Source organism: Balaenoptera borealis, assembly GCF_965194805.1.
Source record: "Balaenoptera borealis genome assembly, chromosome: 12".
Classification (NCBI taxonomy): Eukaryota; Metazoa; Chordata; class Mammalia; order Artiodactyla; family Balaenopteridae; genus Balaenoptera; species Balaenoptera borealis.
In genome coordinates, this window is record NC_138869.1 from 28,777,782 (window position 1) to 28,797,373 (window position 19,592).

A 19,592-nucleotide genomic window follows, 5' to 3' on the forward strand; every position below is an offset into this window, starting at 1 on the left:
TAGAGAGGCAGAGACCGTATTATGACAGGATGTGGAATGGTATTTTCTTCTGCTGTGCTGGAACCCAGAAGACCTGGGAGCTAGTCCCAGCTTGGTCAGTCACTCACTCACTTACATGTCCTCAGGTGATATGAGCCTCTGTTTTTGATTCCCCACCAAACTCCCACTTTCCCCTTCTTAGGGTCACAGTGCCCCAGTTTTCCTTTGAGTAAGTGCCCTTCTCCATTCAGCGCAAAACCCTGAGTGAGGGATGGGATGTGAACAGGCCTGGCTGATAAGGACAGCAGTGACTGCGGAAGCGATGGGCATGTGATCCAAACTGGGCCAATTAAAGTGAATCCTGAAACTTTGCCAGAATTTCTAGGAAAGGAGAATTCTCTTTTACCTGGGAGTCTGCTAAACCTCCCATCTTCTCACTGTTAGAATTACCTGCCTGAGAATGAAGCCAAACTAGAAGAAATGAACTATAAAAAAGAGAAAAACATATTCCGGACAAATATGATTTGATCATCTAAATTCAACTATTACTGAAACTGGAAATAGTCCACCCAAGGCCTCACAGTCCTGTGAATCAGTATGTTAGCTGCTTTGCTTAAATTTTGAATCAGATTTTTGTCGCTTGCAGCCAGAGTTCTCGCCAATTGGGCAGTTTCCCTTCAGGGCTTTAGTTTTCTTCTTTTTAAAAGGTGAGATAGTTTAAAAATCTTTATTTTGCTTTAAAAAGCAATATATGCTCATTGTAAAACTATAACATTGTAGGAAAGGATTATTAGGTTGTGTCCACATAACCATTTTTAGGTGGTATCAGTTAACTATTGCTACATAACAAACCACACCCGAATCCAGTGGCTTGAAATAATAAGTGTTTATTATTGCTCGTGACTCTATAAATATTTGTTGGGTGGTTCTGCTGATCTGGTCCAAGCTTAGAAGATGATACTTGAACTTGCTTATGTGTCTGTGGTCAGCTGGTTTGTTGGCTGGGGCTAACTGGTTTACGGTGGCCTCATTTGCACATCTGGTGGAGCTGGCTGTCAGATGGGGCAGAGAAGGTGTCTGGGCTGTGTCTGTTTTGTCACAGAGCAGGCTGGTCTGGGGCTTGCTCTCACGGTGGCTGAGCAGGGCCCTTACAGAGCAAGTGGAAGCCTTTTGAGGCCTGGGTTTGTAACTGGCATTCCTTTATTCCTGCCGCTTCTATTGACCACAGCAGTCTCATGGCCAGCCAAGATTCAAGGAGAGGAGAACTTGAGTCCATATTTTGGTGGCAGGAGATGCAAAGTCACATTTTAAGCAGCATATATACAGAAAGCGGAAATAATGTGGGCTTTTATTGTAATCACTATAGAACTTTATTGCCTCAAAAATAATCACTGTTAGTGTTTTAATATTCTTCTGGATTTGTCCAGAATACTTATCTTCTATTTATTTTTATTTTTTAGAACACTTTTTCCAGCAAATGTATTTTTAACTTGTTTTTATTTTTGTGTTTATGTTTATAAAAATCGATATTATATATATATATTTATTGTTTTCATCTTGACAATATATTTTGAACATATTTCCATGCTTATGCATATTAACTTCTTATGAAGAGATTGAATATAGATGATTTTCTTAGCTTTGACCTTCTGAGACTCTGGAATTCTATGACTCATTATGAACCAAATTTCCCAAATCCTCAAGCTCATTTCCTCAAAGTGATAAGAAAACTGCTAGATTCCCAAACAACTAAAAAGTTGAGCCTGTAATTCTGGCTGAGACTATGTGTCAATTTCAGTGTTGAGTGATCTCATCCTTGCTGGTTAGAAAGTTACTTGTCATTATTATTATTAATTATAATGACAATTAAAAGACAATTTCTGTTGAAATTCCAGCAATTATTCTCATTAGTCCATGGAAGTATATGTTGATTATTCTGGATATACTGCTTGTCTTCTTGTTTGTACTGATTTAGCAAATATGCTAAAATTGGAAGACAGAACATGCTACTAAGAATAGGTAACCCAGTTGCAGTAAGTTAAGTGCTCACCATGTAGATTGCACACCGTCAAGTTAAAGAAGGATGATGGACTGAGGGTTATTGGGCTCTGGCTTCTTTCTGGCTCTTTGGTTTTGATAAATCATGAAGTCCTGAGAGCTGTTCACACTTCTTCCAAGCATGCTCTCCTAGTTCTTAAGCAACTTCAGCCTGAAGACAGCTGAGACTATAGTAACTGACTTCGGAAACTGGAATAGATTCTTTCTGTATTATGATGAAGAACTTTGGGGAAATTTGAGCTAATCGATGTTAGCTAAAGAATGACAAGGCCGTTATGAATTCTATGATAAGTGACTCATCCCTGAAGTGGTTGCCTACAGTCTCTCTTTTAGCATAACCACAAGTTAGCCATCAGTTATACTGACAGAATTGATCAGACTAATGTGACATGAGCTAAGAACAAGTGGACATTTTTGCCTGCTGTGGGGCAGAATTTTTTCATCCATCCATTCATTTATTTATTCAAAAATATTTATTGATCATCTGCAATTTGCTATGGGAATATAAAGATGAATAGAAACAGTTTTTGTCCTTAAGGTCTTACATTTTAGTAAAGGGAGAGTGATACCTATAATGTGATTTGCAGTGTTCTGTGGATAGAAGTTGATTTCATAGTCCAAAGGAAAATTGAGATGGCGTACAAAGATATCTAAAATAATGAAGTACACTGTAATAATATAATAGTACATGCTTATGTAGTGTTTCTGTCAGTCAGAGTTCTCCAGAGAAATGGAGCCAGTAGGAAACAAACAAACAAATCAATAAATATTTTTTCCTAATGGGAAGAGGGAGAGGGAGAAGGAGTGGGAGAGAAAGGGATTTCTTTTAAGGAACTGGCTCAGAAAACTTAGAGGCTGGCAAGTCCAAAATCTGCAGGGCAGGCTGGCAGGCTGGAGACCCAAGGAAGAGGTGATGTTGCAGCTCAAGTCTGAGGGTGGCGTGGAGGCAGAATTCCTTCTTCCTCAGAGGACTTCAGTCTTTTTCTCGTAGGTCCTTCAACTCATTGGATGGGACCCACCCACATTATGGAGGGTAATCTGCTTTAGTCAGAGTCTACTGATTTAGGTATTAATCATGTCTAAAAAATACCTTCACAACAACATTTAGGCTGGTGTTTGACCGAAAACTGGGTCCATGGCCTGGCCAAGCTGACGCATAAAATTAGTTACCATAGTCCCCCCTTTTCAGCTTGGCACCTGTACATGTCCCCTTCAACTACATTTAATTTCCAAATAAAGAGAATAGAAAGGTCTTACTTTTGCCTACCTTGGTGCAGACATCTTGCTTACAACAAAAAATGCACAAATCATTTCCCCAGAAGAGGATACAAAGTCGTTGTGTGATGTCTCCTGAGTATCCTGTAACTTAAATACTATGATGTAAAATTAAAAATACATAAATACTATTATGTAAAGTTAATACATCTTATGTTATATGATAAGTCAATAAGAGAGGGAAAAAAAAGATATTTGCTTAATACAAACACACCTTTGTAACAAAATGAGAAAATATTCATGGCAGTTACAGCCCCTGTTTCTGTAACTGGTCTCATGGCCATCGTTGGTATTTATAACTGCTTTACTACCTGTTTGTATGCTCACTCTCCTCAGTAAACACCTTATCTGGTAGTGGTTGTTTACCTGGTGGGGTGACCCAAACCTTCATTCCTGAAGAGTCTTGGCCCTAAGTAGTCCTGACTGAATTGAGTTGTTGTAGTTTGCTATTGACTTAAATTACAAAGCGAAAGAGTACATACTAAGAGACGCCCTGAGGGCTCTCCTGTGTTCCAGGTGCACTCTTCCTTACCTCCGGTGTGGAGTAGCAGTCCAGGTTCCCCTTGGTAATCAGGATCAGTCACCCCAGCCAGCTCAGTAATTCTCTTCTTTGCCTGTTAATTCAGTCGTGGGGAGCCCAGCGCGGTTGGGCAGCAGTCTTAACTTTTGGTTCAGTGGAATCATTGTTGTGGCTTCTGGTAGAAGCATTCCTTTGGAACTAAGATCTGTAGATCTGCAGAAGATAAGGTTCCAGGAACGGGAAGCAAAATTTGCTAGTGGATCACTAGGGGTATTTGCCAGTGGATCCCCTTTTGATTCCTGGACCCATCAGTCTTGGCTATGGGAGGAATCTTGGCTATGGGATGCTGAATCAAAGCGTATATAACCTCTTGGAAAACCTTGCCCCAGCCTTGCAAGGAATTGCCACCTACCTGCCACTGTGACTGAGTCTTCAAAAGATCATTCCACCGGTCTATCAAGCCAGCCACTTCAGGATGGTGGGGAACATGGCAGGACAAGTAAATTCCACAAGCCTGGGCCCATAGCCACACGTCATTTGCTGTGAAGCAAGTTCCTTGGTCAGAAGCAGCGCTGTGTGGAATAGCATGAATGTGGATGAGGCATTCTCTAAGTCCACCGATGGTAGTTTTGGCAGAAGCTTTGAGTTCAGGGAAGGCAAATTCATATCCAGATTAAGTGTTTGTTCCAGTAAGAACAAAATGCTGCTCCTTCCATGATGGAAGTGGTCCAGTGTAATCAACATGCACCCCGGGGAACAGTGCCATATCAGGGACTCAGTGTTAGTCTCTGCTGCTGGGAGAGGTCAAGGTCACACAGCTAGAAATGGAATGTGGCTCCAGAGTCTGTGTCATAACTGGTACAACTCTGTCTGGCTCATCACAGTGAGAAATGGTCCCCAAAGTGACCACAAAATGAAGTAGTTTTCAGGAAGACCCTGGTGTTGAGGCTGACGTACTTAAGTAAGCCTCAGGAGACCTGACTCTGATTACCAGTCAGCCAGTAACTTTTACATGACTTGAGTAACCCCCTTTCTTATGTGCGTTGTCTGTAAAATCACAGTACTGGCTTAACATCACGGGTCTTCAAATGGTGTTAATCATGTTTGGTTTTTCAAAGGTCTGGCAGTGAGAAACCTCTAAGAAGTAATTAGAGAGGCTGAACAGGTGGGTTTCTGGGTGTCTCCCCACCACCACCTCTACTTCAAGCAGAGAAACTCAACTTTCATCTAGTTTCAGCTATGGGAGGTTGAAGACCTCTGAGCCAGAAGATCAGGTGCCTTCTGTCTTCAACACTATAGAGGAATGAGATTGAGCTTCAGCCAACATTTACAATACTAGAAGTTTCTCTACTTAAGAGCCTTAAACCTCAAAACTGTTTTCAGTTATATATCACTTAGTGGCTTAACACAACCCTGTGTTCTTTCTTAAAATTCTGTCAGTGGGCTGAGTGGTTCTTTTGCTCAACATGGAGTTGTCTGGGAGACCTCATGAAGTTCCATTCAGCTGGTGGCTGGGCTGGGCTCTAAACCTCCAGCTTCCTGTCTCACATGTCGGAGGTCTCAGTGCTGGCTGATGGTTGGGAAGCCCTGGTTCTTCACCTTGTGTCCTCTCTTCTTCCAGGGTCTCTCCTTGAGGTCTGTCTCACAACAGGCTAGTCTGGACCTGTGTAGCACGACTGCCTCTTTAATGTCCATTTCTGCCATATTTGATTAGTGCAAGTTGCAATGACAGTCCAGATTCAGAGGGAAGAGAAATAGACCCCCACCTCCTGATGGGAGGAATGGCGTGTGTGTACAGGGAAGGAGGATTTACTAGTGACTTGCCTTTGGTTTCATTGATTTTCTTTACTTTTACTTTCAAACCCTCTATACTTCTATACGTTATAGGCCTAACAATACAATTATATATGTATTTTTGGTACAGTTACTTTTTAAATTAGTTAAGAAAAGAAAGTAAAAGAAAAAAGAATTCATACCATCTTTTATAATTACATAATTACCTTTACTGGTATGTACTTTATTTTTTGGTGTGGGTTTGAATTACCACCTGGGAATATTTTTTTTCAGCCTAATGAACTTCCTTTAGTACTTATTGTAAGGTGGATTAGTGACCGTTTTAGGAGATAATCTACCATACATTGTAGAATTCAACAAAGTCATGCACTGGACCAGGAGCACATCAACTCCACCCACTACCAACAGATGGCATTAGAGGTGGTAGCCATGGCATTATAAATGCACTGATGATCACCTTGATAGGAGCTTTAATTGTAAGGAGAGGACATTTCAGTGATGCTGCCAGTGTGCTAAGCAAGCCTTCTGGGGAGGGGTCCAGGAAGGTCAGAGGAAGCTCCCAGCCTTGGGCCAGAGCCTCAGAACTGTCACAGAGCCTGCGTTGGTTGGTCTGACACACAAAGCAGAGGAAAGGAAGCTTCCAGCTCTGGCTCCTTCCCAAGACAAAGAAAATATTCCCAACTATTGCTGTGGCAGCTTAAAAATAGGTCACATCTACAGCCTGAGCTATTTTGTGGTGACTCTGTAATCTAAACCAGCTCCTTGCTCTCTGTTTCATTTGGAAAATCATTAAAACAAAACAAAACAAGAGCCCTGTTAGGAAAGACCTGCTGCATAACAGATAATTTCTGCTTTTTCAGAGAATAAGTATCTTTGGATATACCTGGATTGGGAACGGCAGTGCCAAATGCCATGGGCCAGGCACTGTCCTGGACATCGTCAACAATTTCTCTCTAATGCTTCATGAAAACAACCCTGTGAGTCAGATGTTTTTATCTCCTGTTTATAGAAGCAGAATCTGGAGCCCTGAGAGTTTAAGTAACTGGCTCCAGTCACATAGCTCGTAAGTGGAAGAGAGTTGAAATGTACATCTTTGTGTCCCAGGTCTTGTGACAGCTGTAAGGGTCAACTGGTCAGTTCAGAGCGGTGAGAGCACCTTTAGTTTTTCTGGTTTAGCTCGGACCATTTTTGCTTATCATCATCCCCCACTTCCCCAATCTGTCTGTACCCAGTTTGTGTTCAGTGCTTTGCTCTGTTTTATGCATAGATTGATGCCCTAATGTAAGTACATTCTATTTGATGATTCAATGGTTTGATAATTTTAGCATCATAATATTTGCTTTCTGTTATTCCCCCTGTTGGGAAGGAATCTGTGGGGCCATATTGGCCTTCTCAATAGTAAAAACTTAACTCGAGTTTGTGTGTAAGGTTGACTGGCAGGTCCTGACACCTTGAACACATTCATGATAGCATTGTAATCAAAGCTAATTACAATAAAAATTAATTTAAAAAAGGAAAGACAACAAAAGAAAAACAGCAAAGCTAATTAGATTCCTGGTTGGTGGGTAAAAAATACTGGCCTGGCTGTCATGAGATCTTAATGCATCATTACCTCTACCACAGACAAGTTGCATGATTTGGGTGGGGCAAGTCATTTTGCCTTGCTGGTCCTCCATTTTTCCATCTGTGGAATTAGACGGTTGTACTTGATACTTCTAAGTTTCTATGATCTTAGGCTTAGGACTTTGTTATGGCCTCATCAGACCGTAAGAGGTTGGGAGAATAATCGGAAAGGCCCACAAGCTGTGTTTTCCATGTCCCACCATGACTCTATCCACAGGACACATAAGCCAATTGTCCAGCTCCTGGCCCATCCAAAGTCTCTCTTTCCCACCTGACTTGAAACCTTGTGTCTTGTTACTCTCTTGAGTTTTTTTGGTTTCTGAATGCAGGGACTCACTCTTCCCATAACCTTCGTACCACCAACATAATGATGGCACTTGCTGCCTTCTGTTGAGCTCTGTTATATTCCAATGTTCTGCTGTGTTTCGCGCATCCACTAATTGCGCCATTAAAAACACTTAACTTAGATTATCTCATCTAACCCTTACAACATGCCTGTAAAATGGATACTATTATTATCCCCAATGTGATAGGATGAAGAAAGTAAAGCCTAGAGAGAGTAAGAAGCAGAAGTAGGATTAGAACTCAGGCTCTCCAACACTTGAACCTGTGCTCTTAGCCACGAGGAAAAGTGAAAGACTGAGAAACCTCAGCACAACTCATCTGGAGTGGGGGTCCTGGGTGTGAGGTTCATCTTCCCAAACTGTGTGTCTTTTTTCCAGTGGGGGATGAATAGAATGAATATTTGGAAGTAACTACACTGTCTAATCTGGGGCTTTAGATAAAATTGCTAAAAATCGCTTATGTCCAGATAGGAAGTTACCAGTAGTTCATAACTAAGTATTGTCTATCAAAGAGAGGGATTAAGATTACAGAAAAGGCAGATGTGATGTTCCCATGGGCAGATGGGAAGGACAGGACTATCCCATCCGAGTTGGAGGATCTGAGAATGAAGACCAACAAACCAAGTTTTTGGCTATCATGTCCCCTGTTACATTCGCATCCAGTGGAATGATGTATGCAAGCAGACCACTTCAAAATAGCTTCAAGGACCATTTCCACCTTGGAGTTCCTGGATGTGTATACCTATGGTGTCTCTCCTCTAGCCACAAGTCCTAAGAGCTATTCTAACCCACCCTGATGAGATGCCTTTCATGGACAACACTCAGTGAGACCACAGAGTGTAGATGCTTGTCCTTGCCAGCTTCGTTTCTAATCTTTGGGTTGAAGGGCATAGGAAGAGAGAGGAACATCCAAGCCACTTCTCACAGAAAACTCTGAGTCTTCGACTTTGTGCCCTGACTGTTGGTAACTAGTTTGGGGAGGAACGTTAAGGAGGGTTGATGACAATTTTGAGGGTCAGAGCCAACTATAAAGTATCAATTATTATAATGGTATTTTGGTGACGGGAAGCAGTTTTGTAGCATAGCTCTCTGCTGATGTACAATATTTCTCTGTAGATCACATATCTTGGTTTAAAAGCTAGATGGCAGGTTACTTTTTGTTTTCTTGAATGAACTTGACCCAGGCACAACTTGAATAAAGGTGAACAAATTCTCTGTTGCTGCTTTTCTTTCTACCTCAACCGTGGCATTCCCACATGGGAAACACACTTACAAGAGAGAGATCTTCAGGCTCCTGGCTAGTGCCTGTTGTTCTCCAGGGGCAATCTAACACTGCCTTTTACATAGATGGAAAAATGGAGGCACTTATTCAAGAATAAGTCGCAAACATGCATAACCTAGAATGTACTACTCTATGTGGAGAAAAAAGTAAAAACTGTAAGTATCTTCTTCTATAGATGCTTCTCTAAAAAGAAGTGAAACTGTTTTTAGACTAAAGCACCCTGGAGTCTAAAACTTATTCTAAAATTCTATATTCAGTAATTTTTATGCAAATGATTTCATCCTTTTTCTTGTGCCAAATCCGAATAATGATAGCTCTTTTTTAAAGCTTAACAGAGAGCTGTTTAATGGTGTCAGTTTGGTTTTATGGATTCATTTTGCTGGAGAAACATGTTTACAAAAGCAAATAGGATTTTATGGAGTAATCAGTGGTTAGAAAGAAGGAGGAATGAACTTTTTTTTGAAATGGAGGGGGCCCAAGTGCTACTGATAAGCAGATAGCTTGCGATACTCTTTCTATTCCACCAAAGTCATTTACTCTGAACTCTAGCTACATTCTTACAGACCCAGATGCACCTGTGTCTCTAAGCAGTGGTGCCAGGTGAGAGTGACCTCAGTGGCTTGGATGGAAAGGCCTTGGTCCAAGGCCAGTCTTCTTTTAGACCAAGAAAATTGTGGCTTTTGTGTTATGATTCAAAAATTTCTGATGCTGGCGCACCTGAGGCTTGCAGAAGGTCTAGTACTATAATCTCCATCCATTAGTCTCACTCCTCGACCACTCACTGGCAAGCTGAAAGGAAAAGAGACAAATGTAGTTTTCACCTTCCCACAAGACTGTTGACCAGAGTCCCGTAGTATACAGTAATAATAATTCTGAAGCAGCCTGAGTTTTGGGGAACCCCATCCTTCAATTTCCTAAAAGGAGTTTTCTGCCATTGCTAGTTTCTATACCAAGAACTCTATCATAAGACACCTGTGGCTTTAAGTTTGGCTTCAGAGGATGTAGAAGCCTTCGGTGAAGTAAGAATATCCCTGGAGAAATATCTACAATGGTGCCCACTGACCCCGGCCATGCAGTATTCATGTCCTTGTGTAAGAGTGGGCTGGACCTTGTGACTTGCTTAGAATAGGGCAAAGTGGGGGATGTCATTACTGGGATAGGGTTATAAGAGACTGTGACTTCTGTTTTGCTCTAACTTGCCCAGTCTTTCTTATTTGCTTGCCCTGATGGTAGCCTGCTACCATGTTGTGAGCTGCCCTCAAAGAAGTCTGTGTTGCTGGGAACTGAGGGCATCCTCTTGCCAACACACAGTGAGGAACTGAGACTCTCAGTCTATAGCCCATGGGGATATGAAACCTGCCAATAATTACATAATGAGCTTGGAAGTGGATTCTCCCCCAATTGAACCTTCAGATGAGACCCTACCTCTGGCTGATACTTTGATTGGATCCATGAGAGATCCCAAGACATAGGACCCAGCTAAGTTTCTCCTGGATACCTGACCCGTAGAAACTGTGAGATACTAAATGTTTTAAGTCACTTAGTTTGGGTTGTAAAGTAATATTTGCATCTTAAAGTAAAATACTTATTAAGTCAAATTTCAATTTTTATCCAGACCCCTTAATTCCTTTGTTTTCAGTTGGATTAAGTATGTCATGTGTATTAAAAAATGAAGTGTATATTTTGTTTTCCATCAGGGGTATGTAGCATTTGTATGAATAATTATCATTGCAGTTTGTTTCTGGCTAAATTTGTGCTTATCTCTTTAGCTCTTTCCTGACCCCTTTTTCTAAAAGGCTATTGAATTAGAACTCATTCTGTAAGTGTCAGAAACCAAACTCAAACTAGCTTAAGCAAAAATGAGGCTTTATTAAGGCATGTGTGTGAAAAGTCCAAGGAGAGGGGGGACCTTCAAGATGACAGAGGAGTAAGACATGGAGATCACCTTCCTCCCCACAAATACATCAAAAATACATCTACATGTGGAACAACTCCTACAGAACACCTACTGAATGCTGGCAGAAGACCTCAGACTTCCCAAAAGGCAAGAAAATCCCAAGTATCTGGGTAGGGCAAAAGAAAACAGAAAAAACAGAGACAAAAGAATGGGGACAGGACCTGCACCGCTGGGAGGGAGCTGTGAAGGAGGAAAAGTTTCCAAACACTTGGAAGCCCCTTTACTGGCGGAGATGAGGGGTGGGGGGGGGAAGCCTTGAGCCACGGAGGAGAGCACAGCAACAGGGGTGCAGAGGGCAAAGTGGAGAGATTCCCGCACAGAAGATCGGTGCCGACCAGCACACACCAGCCTGAGACGCTTGTCTGCTCACCTGCCGGTGCAGGTGGGGGCTGGGAGCTGAAGCTCGGGCTTTGGAGGTCAGATCCCAGGGAGAGGACTGCGGTTGGCTGCGTGAACACAGCCTGAAGGGGGCTAGTGTGCCACAGCTGGCCGGGAGGGAGTACGGGAAAAAGTCTGGACCTGCCAGAATGGCAAGAGACCTTTGTTTTGGGGTGCACGAGGAAAGGGGACTCCTCCCCATGTGCCCACAGAAGGCAGAGCACTGCCTAAGTGAGCTCCAGAGACGGGCGCGAGCCGTGGCTATCAGCTCGGACCCCAGAGATGGGCATAAAATGCTAACGCTGCTGCTGCAGCTGCCAAGAATTCTGTGTGCAAGCACAGGTCACTATCGACACCCACTCCCTGGGAGCCTGTGCAGCCCACCACTGCCAGGGTCCTGTGATCCAGGGACAACTTCCCTGGGAGAACGCACGGTGCGCCTCAGGCTGTTGCAACATCATGCTGGCCTCTGCTGCTGCAGGATCGCCCCACATCCAGTTATGGCTACCATACTGCTCCCTCCCCCCGGCCTGAGTGAGCAAGATCCCCCTAATCAGCCACTGCTTTAACCCACTCGTGTCTGGGTGGGGAACAGATGCCTGAGGGCAGTCTACACGCAGAGGTGGTGCCAAAACCAAAGCTGAACCCCAGGAGCTGTGCGAACAAAGAAGAGAAAGGAAAATTTCTCCGTGCAGCCTCAGGAGCAGCGGACTAAATCCCCACAATCAACTTGACAAACCCTGCGTTTGAAGAATACCTGATTAGACAATGGAGGTTCCCAAAATTGAGGCAGTGGACTTTAGGAGCAACTGTAGACTTGGGGTTTGCTGTCTGTGACTGATTTGTTTCTGATTTTTATGTTTATCTTAGTTTCGTTTTTAGCGCTTGTTATCATTGGTGGATTTGTTTTTTGGTTTTGTTGCTCTCTTCTTATTTTTTTAATTATTTTTTTATTTTAATAATTTTATTTATTTTATTAATTAAAAAAAATTTTTTTTTTCTTTTTTTCTCCCTTTTCTTCTGAGCCATGTGGCTGACAGGGTCTTGGTGTTCTGGCCTGGTGTCAGGCCTGAGCCTCCAAGGTGGGATAGCCGAGTTCAGGACACTGGACCACCAGAGACCTCCCAGCCCCACATAATATCAATTGGTGAGAGCTCTCCCAGAGATCTCCGTCTCAATGTTAAGACCCAGCCCCACCGAATGGGCAGCAAGCTCCATTGCTGGATGCCCCATGCCAAACAACTAGCAAGACAGGAACACAACCCCACCTATTAGCAGAGAGGCTACCTAAAATCTTACTAAGTTCACAGACACCCCAAAACACACCACCGGACGTGGCCCTGCCCCCCAGAAAGACAAGATCCAGACCCACCCACCAGAACACAGGCACCAGTCCCCTCCATCAGGAAGCCTACACAACCCACTGAACCAACCTTAGCCACTGGGGGCAGACACCAAAAACAATGGGAGCTATGAACCTGCAGCCTGCAAAAAGGAGACCCCAAACACAGTAAGTTAAACAAAATGAGAACACAGAGAAATACGCAGCAGATGAAGGAGCAAGGTAAAAACCCACCAGACCAAACAAATGAAGAGGAAATAGGCAGTCTACCTGAAAAAGAATTCAGAGTAATGATAGTGAAGATGATCCAAAATCTTGGAAATAGAATGGAGAAAATACAAGAAACGTTTAACAATGACCTAGAAGAACTAAAGAGCAAACAAACAATCATGAACAACACAATAAATGAAATTAAAAATTCTCTAGAAAGAATCAATAGCAGAATAACTGAGGCAGAAGAACGGATAAGTGACCTAGAAGATAAAATAGTGGAAATACTTACTGCAGGGCAGAATAAAGAAAAAAGAATGAAAAGAATTGAGAACAGTCTCAGAGACCTCTGGGAAAACATTAAATGCACCAACATTCGAATTATAGGGGTCCCAGAAGAAGAAGAGAAAAAGAAAGGGACTGAGAAAATATCTGAAGAGATTTAGTTGAAAACTTCCCTAACATGGGAAAGGAAAAGGTCAATCAAATCCAGGAAGTGCAGAGAGTTCCATACAGGATAAACCCAAAGAGAAACATGCCGAGACACATATTAATCAAGCTATCAAAAATTAAATACAAAGAAAAAATATTAAGAGCAGCAAGGGAAAAGCAACAAATAAGACACAAGGGAATCCCCATAAGGTTAACAGCTGCTCTTTAAGCAGAAACTCTGCAAGCCAGAAGGGAGTGGCAGGACATATTTAAAGTGATGAAAGGGAAAAACCTACAACCAAGAATACTCTACCCAGCAAGGATCTCATTCAGATTCGACGGAGAAATTTAAACCTTTACAGACAAGCAAAAGCTAAGAGAATTCAGCACCACCAAACCAGCTTTACAACAAATGCTAAAGGAACTTCTCTAGGCAGGAAACACAAGAGAAGGAAAAGACCTACAATAACAAACCCAAAACAATTAAGAAAATGGGAATAGGAATATAAAAATCGATAATTACCTTAAATGTAAATGGATTAAATGCCCCAACCAAAAGACATAGACTGGCTGAATGGATACTAAAACGAGAGCCGTATATATGGTGTCTGCAAGAGACCCACTTCAGACCTAGGGGTACATACAGACTGAAAGTGAGGGGATGGAAAAAGATATTCCATGCAAATGGAAATCAAAAGAAAGCTGGAGTAGCAATTCTTATGTCAGACAAAATAGACTTTAAAATAAAGACTATAACAAGGGACAAAGAAGGACACTACATAATGATCAAGGGATCAATCCAAGAAGAAGACATAACAGTGGTAAATATTTATGCACCCAACATAGGAGCACCTCAATACATAAGGCAAATGCTAACAGCCATAAAAAGGGAAATTGACAGTAACACAATAATAGTAGGGGACTTTAACACCCCACTTTCACCAATGGATAGATCATCCAAAATGAAAATAAATAAGGAAACACAAGCTTTAAATGACACATTAAACAAGATGTACTTAATTGATATTTATAGAACATTCCATCCAAAAACAACAGAATACACTTTCTTCTCAAGTGCTCATGGAACATTCTCCAGGATAGATCATATCTTGGGTCATAAATCAAGCCTTGGTAAATTTAAGAAAGTTGAAATCGTATCAAGTATCTTTTCCAACCACAGCACTATGAGACTAGATATCAATTACAGGAAAAAAACTGTAAAAAATACAAACACATTGAGGCTAAACAATATGCTGCTACCAAATAACCAAGAGATCACTGAAGAAATCAAAGAGGAAATCAAGAAATACCTAGAAACAAATGACAATGAAAACACGACTGCCCAAAACCTATGGGATGCGGCAAAAGCAGTTCTAAGAGGGAAGTTTATAGCAATACAATCCTACCTCAGGAAACACGAAACATCTCAAATAAACAACCTAACGTTACACCTAAAGCAATTAGAAAAAGAAGAACAAAAAAACCCAAAGTTAGCAGAAGGAAAGAAATCATAAAGATCAGATCAGAAATAAATAAAAAAAGAAATGAAGGAAACAGTAGCAAAGATCAATAAAACTAAAAGCTGGTTCTTTGAGAAGGTAAACAAAATTGATAAGCCATTAGCCAGACTCATCAAGAAAAAAAGGGAGAAGACTCAAATCACAGAATTAGAATGAAAAAGGAGAAGTAACAACTGACACTGCAGAAATACAAAGGATCATGAGAGATTACTACAAGCAACTATATACCAATAAAATGGACAGCTGGAAGAAATGGTCAAATTTTTGGAAAAGCACAACCTTCTGAGACTGAACCAGGAAGAAATAGAAAATATAAGCAGACCAATCACAGGCACTGAAATTGAAACTGTGATTAAAAATCTTCCAACAAACAAAAGCCCAGGACCAGATGGCTTCACAGGCAAATTGTATCAAACATTTAGAGAAGAGGTAACACCTATCCTTCTGAAACTCTTCCAGAATATAGTAGAGGGGGGAACAGTCCCAAATTCATTCTACGAGGCCACCATCACCCTGATACCAAAACCAGACAAAGATGTCACAAAAGAAGAAAACTACAGGCCAATACCATTGATGAACATAGATGCAAAAATCCTCGAGAAAATAATAGCAAACAGTATCCAACAGCACATTAAAAGAATCATACATCATGATCAAGTGGGGTTTATCCCAGGAATGCAAGGATTCTTCAGTATACACAAATCAATCAATGTGATACACCATATTAACAAATTGAAGGAGAAAAACCATATGATCATCTCAATAGATGCAGAAAAAGGATCTCACAAAATTCAACACCCATTTATGATAAAAACCCTCCAGAAAGTAGGCATAGAGGGAACTTACCTCAACATCATAAAGGCTATATAAGACAAACCCACAGCCAACATTGTTCTCAATGATGAAAAACTGAAACCATTTCCACTAAGATCAGGAGCAAGACAAGGTTGCCCACTCTCACCACTGTTATTCAACATAGTTTTGGAAGTTTTGCCACAGCAATCGGAGAAGAAAAAGAAAGAAAAGGAATCCAAATCAGAAAAGAAGTAAAACTGTCACTGTTTGCAGATGACATGATACTATACATAAAGAATCCTAAAGATGCTACCAGAAAATTCCTAGAGCTAATCAATAAATTTGGTAAAGTAACAGGATACAAAGTTAATGCACAGAAATCTCTTGCATTCCTATACAGTAATTACAAAAATCTGAAAGAGAAATTAAGGAAACACTCCCATTTACCATTGCAACAAAAAGAATAAAATACCTAGGAATAAACCTACCTAAGGAGACAAAAGACCTGTATGCAGAAAACCATAAGACCCTGATGAAAGAAATTAAAGATGATACAAACACATGGAGAGATATACAATGTTCTTGGATTGGACGAATCAACATTGTGAAAATGATTATACTACCCAAAGCAATCTACAGATTCAGTGCAATCCCTATCAAACTACCAGTGGCATTTTTCACAGCACTAGAACAAAAAATTTTACAATTTGTATGGAAACATGAAAGATCCTGAATAGCCAAAGCAATCTTGAGAAAGAAAAACAGAGCTGGAAGAATCAGGCTCCCTGACTTCAGACTATACTACAAAGGTACAGTAATCAAGACAGTATGGTACTGACACAAAAACAGAAATATAGATCAATGGAACAGGATAGAAAGCCCAGAGATAAACCCACACACATATGGTCACCTTATCTTTGATAAAGGAGCCAAGAATATTCAATGGAGAAAAGACAGCCTCTTCAATAAGTGGTGCTGGGAAAACTGTACAGCTACATGTAAAACAATGAAATTAGAACACTCTCTAACACCATACACAAAAATAAACTCAAAATGTATTAAAGACCTAAATGTAAGGCCAGACACTATAAAACTCTTAGAGGAAAGCATAGGCAGAACACTCTATGACATAAATCACAGCAAGATCCTTTTTGACCCACCTCCTAGAGAAATGGAAATAAAAACAAAAATAAGCAAATGGGACCTAATGAAACTTAAAAGCTTTTGCACAGCAAAGGGAACCATAAACAAGACGAAAAGACAACCTTCAGAATGGGAGAAAATATTTGCAAACGAAGCAACTGACATAGGATAAATCTCCAAAATACATAATCAGCTTATGCAGCTCAATATCAAAAAACAAACAACCCAATCCAAAAATGGGCATAAGACCTAAATTGACATTTCTCCAAAGAAGATATACAGATTGCCAATAAACACAGGAAAGGATGCTCAACATCAGGAATCATTAGAGAAATGCAAATCAAAAGTACAATGAGGTATCACCTCACACCATTCACAATGACCATCATCAAAAAATCTACGAACGATAAATGCTGCAGAGGGTGTGGAGAAAACGGAACCCTCTTTGCACTGTTGGTGGGAATGTAACTTGATACAGCCACTATGGAGAACAGTATGGAGGTTCCTTAAGAAACTAAAATTAGGAACTGCCATACGACCCAGCAATCCCACTACTGGGCATATACCCTGAGAAAACCATAATTCAAAAAGAGTCCTGTACCACAATGTTCATTGCAGCTCTATTTTCAATAGCCAGGACATGGAAGCAACCTAAGTGTCCATCGACAGATGAATGGATAAAGAAGATGTGACACATATATACAATGGAATATTACTCAGCCATAAAAAGAAATGAAAGTGAGTTATGTGTACTGAGGTGGATGGACCTAGAGCCTATCATACAGAGTGAAGTAAGTCAGAAAGAGAAAAACAAATACCATATGCTAACACATATATATGGAATCTATTAAAAAAAAAAAGGTTCTGAGGAACCTAGGGGCAGGACAGGAATAAAGATGCAGACACAGAGAATGGACTTGAGGACACGGGGAGGGTGAAGGGTAACTGGGACGAAGTGAGAGTGTAACATTGACATATATACACTACCAAATGTAAAATAGGTAGCTAGTGGGAAGCAGCTGCATCACACAGGGAGGTCAGCTCTGTGCTTTGTGATCACCTAGAGGGGTGGGATAAGGAGGGTGGGAGGGAGATGCCAGAGGGAGGGGATATGGGTTTATATGTATACATATAGCTGATTCACTTTGTTATACAGCAGAAACTAATACAACTTTGTAAACAATTATACTCCAATAAAGATGTTAAAAAAAGAAGTCTAAGGAGATGTATCCTGGCTTTTACATGACTAGATATATGGGTTCAAAATAGTCGCTGTGACTCAACCACTTTCTGTCTCTCCACTCCCCACACTATCTGCTTTCTACACCTCTTTCTCTGTACTCTGTCTTCTCTTGTCCTACCTTTGTTTCCAGGCCAACTCTTTTCCTTCTGTCAGCAAAGATGCCATCCCAGTGTTAGAGAATCCAGAGACAAGGGCAACATCTTTTTCTAGAGTCTGCATTGATTCCCCCAAGGCTCTCTGATTGGCTCCTCTGTATCATGCGTCCCCTGCTTTGGACCAATCACTGTCTGCAGGGTGAGATACTCATTTGATTGGCCAGGTTGGGCCATGTATCTGCCCAGAGGTAGAAGACCTCTGGACTTGGTGGACAAGTCCAGAAAAATCACGTAGAATCGGAGAGGAGAAAAGTTCTTAAAAGGAAAAAAAATTCCGGACAGGTAAAAAGTACTAGAGGTCCACTAAGTAGAAAGATGATAATTTATTTGTTAGGATATTATGATTCTTTATTGCTACGTGACAAATTATTCCAACTTCATGGCATAAAACAGTAATAATCATTCATTATTATCTCCCACAGTCCTGTGGACTGACAGGCTTAGCTGTATGGTTCTCATTTTGGGCTCGTTAGAGCAGCAGCAGTCAAATGGTGTCAAACCTGGAGTCATCTGAAAGGTGTCATCACTCAGATATTTGGCTCCTGAGCTGGGAAGACTCGAACAGCTGGAATTCCTGGCTCATCTCTCTCTCTCTCTCTTTGTTGTCTTGCCAGTATGGTGGTTATAAGATAGCAAGACTTACAGGGTGGCTCAGGGTTCCAGAGGTGTATGTCCCAAAAGGCGAGAGAGCAAGGTGCCCTTTATGGACCTAGCCTCAGAAGTCACACAGAAATGTGCTGCCTTCTCTTCCTTAGAAGGGAGCCGTATTCAGCGGGAGTAGAATGGAAGTCCACTCTTGATGAGAAGAGCATCAGAGAATACATTTTTAAACCATTACTGGTGGATTAAAAAAATTCTCTTTTGTCTTTCTGAGCCAGCACTTAATTGTGAATTATTCCCAGGTGAGAACAAGATTTGACTGAGACCTATGTATTGGACCGAGGAAGGCGATCAAGTCACTGAATCCAAGGATTGAGGTTTTTTAATTTCTGGGAAAAAAAATTAAATTTATTTTCTTAATCAGTACTCCAAATCCCCAAGAAATGTGTGGTTTAATACTGAGAGTTTATACACACATCGATATGTGTTTGCTTTTTTATTTATTGACTTGAGCAATCCTCCCAGTGAAGGGAGGGTAGTGTACTTGCTCAGTTGTAAACCATTGTATTTCCTGAGCATACAGAGAGTCCTGGATATCTTCAGAGGCTTGCTTTCTTGTGTACAGGATCATTTTTTATTGAGGAAAGATATTCCAACTGGTAGAATTGCTTTTTGCTCTCTAAGGTTGGCTAATCTCCTTTCATGCCATTATTTGTAGTATATTCCCCAAGGATTTCTAAGTTTACAGTTGTGTTTGTGGTTCTGTGTGTGTAAATAAATGGTTTAAAATGTTTTATTAGCAAAACCAAAGTGAAGCAGTCATCCTTTTCAGTCTGAGAAAAACTTGAATGGCTGGCCTTACCAACTCTCTTTGCCACAAACTTGGATTGTGTCTTTGGGCAAATTGTGTCATCTTTCTGTGTCTCAGTTTCTGTGCTGGAC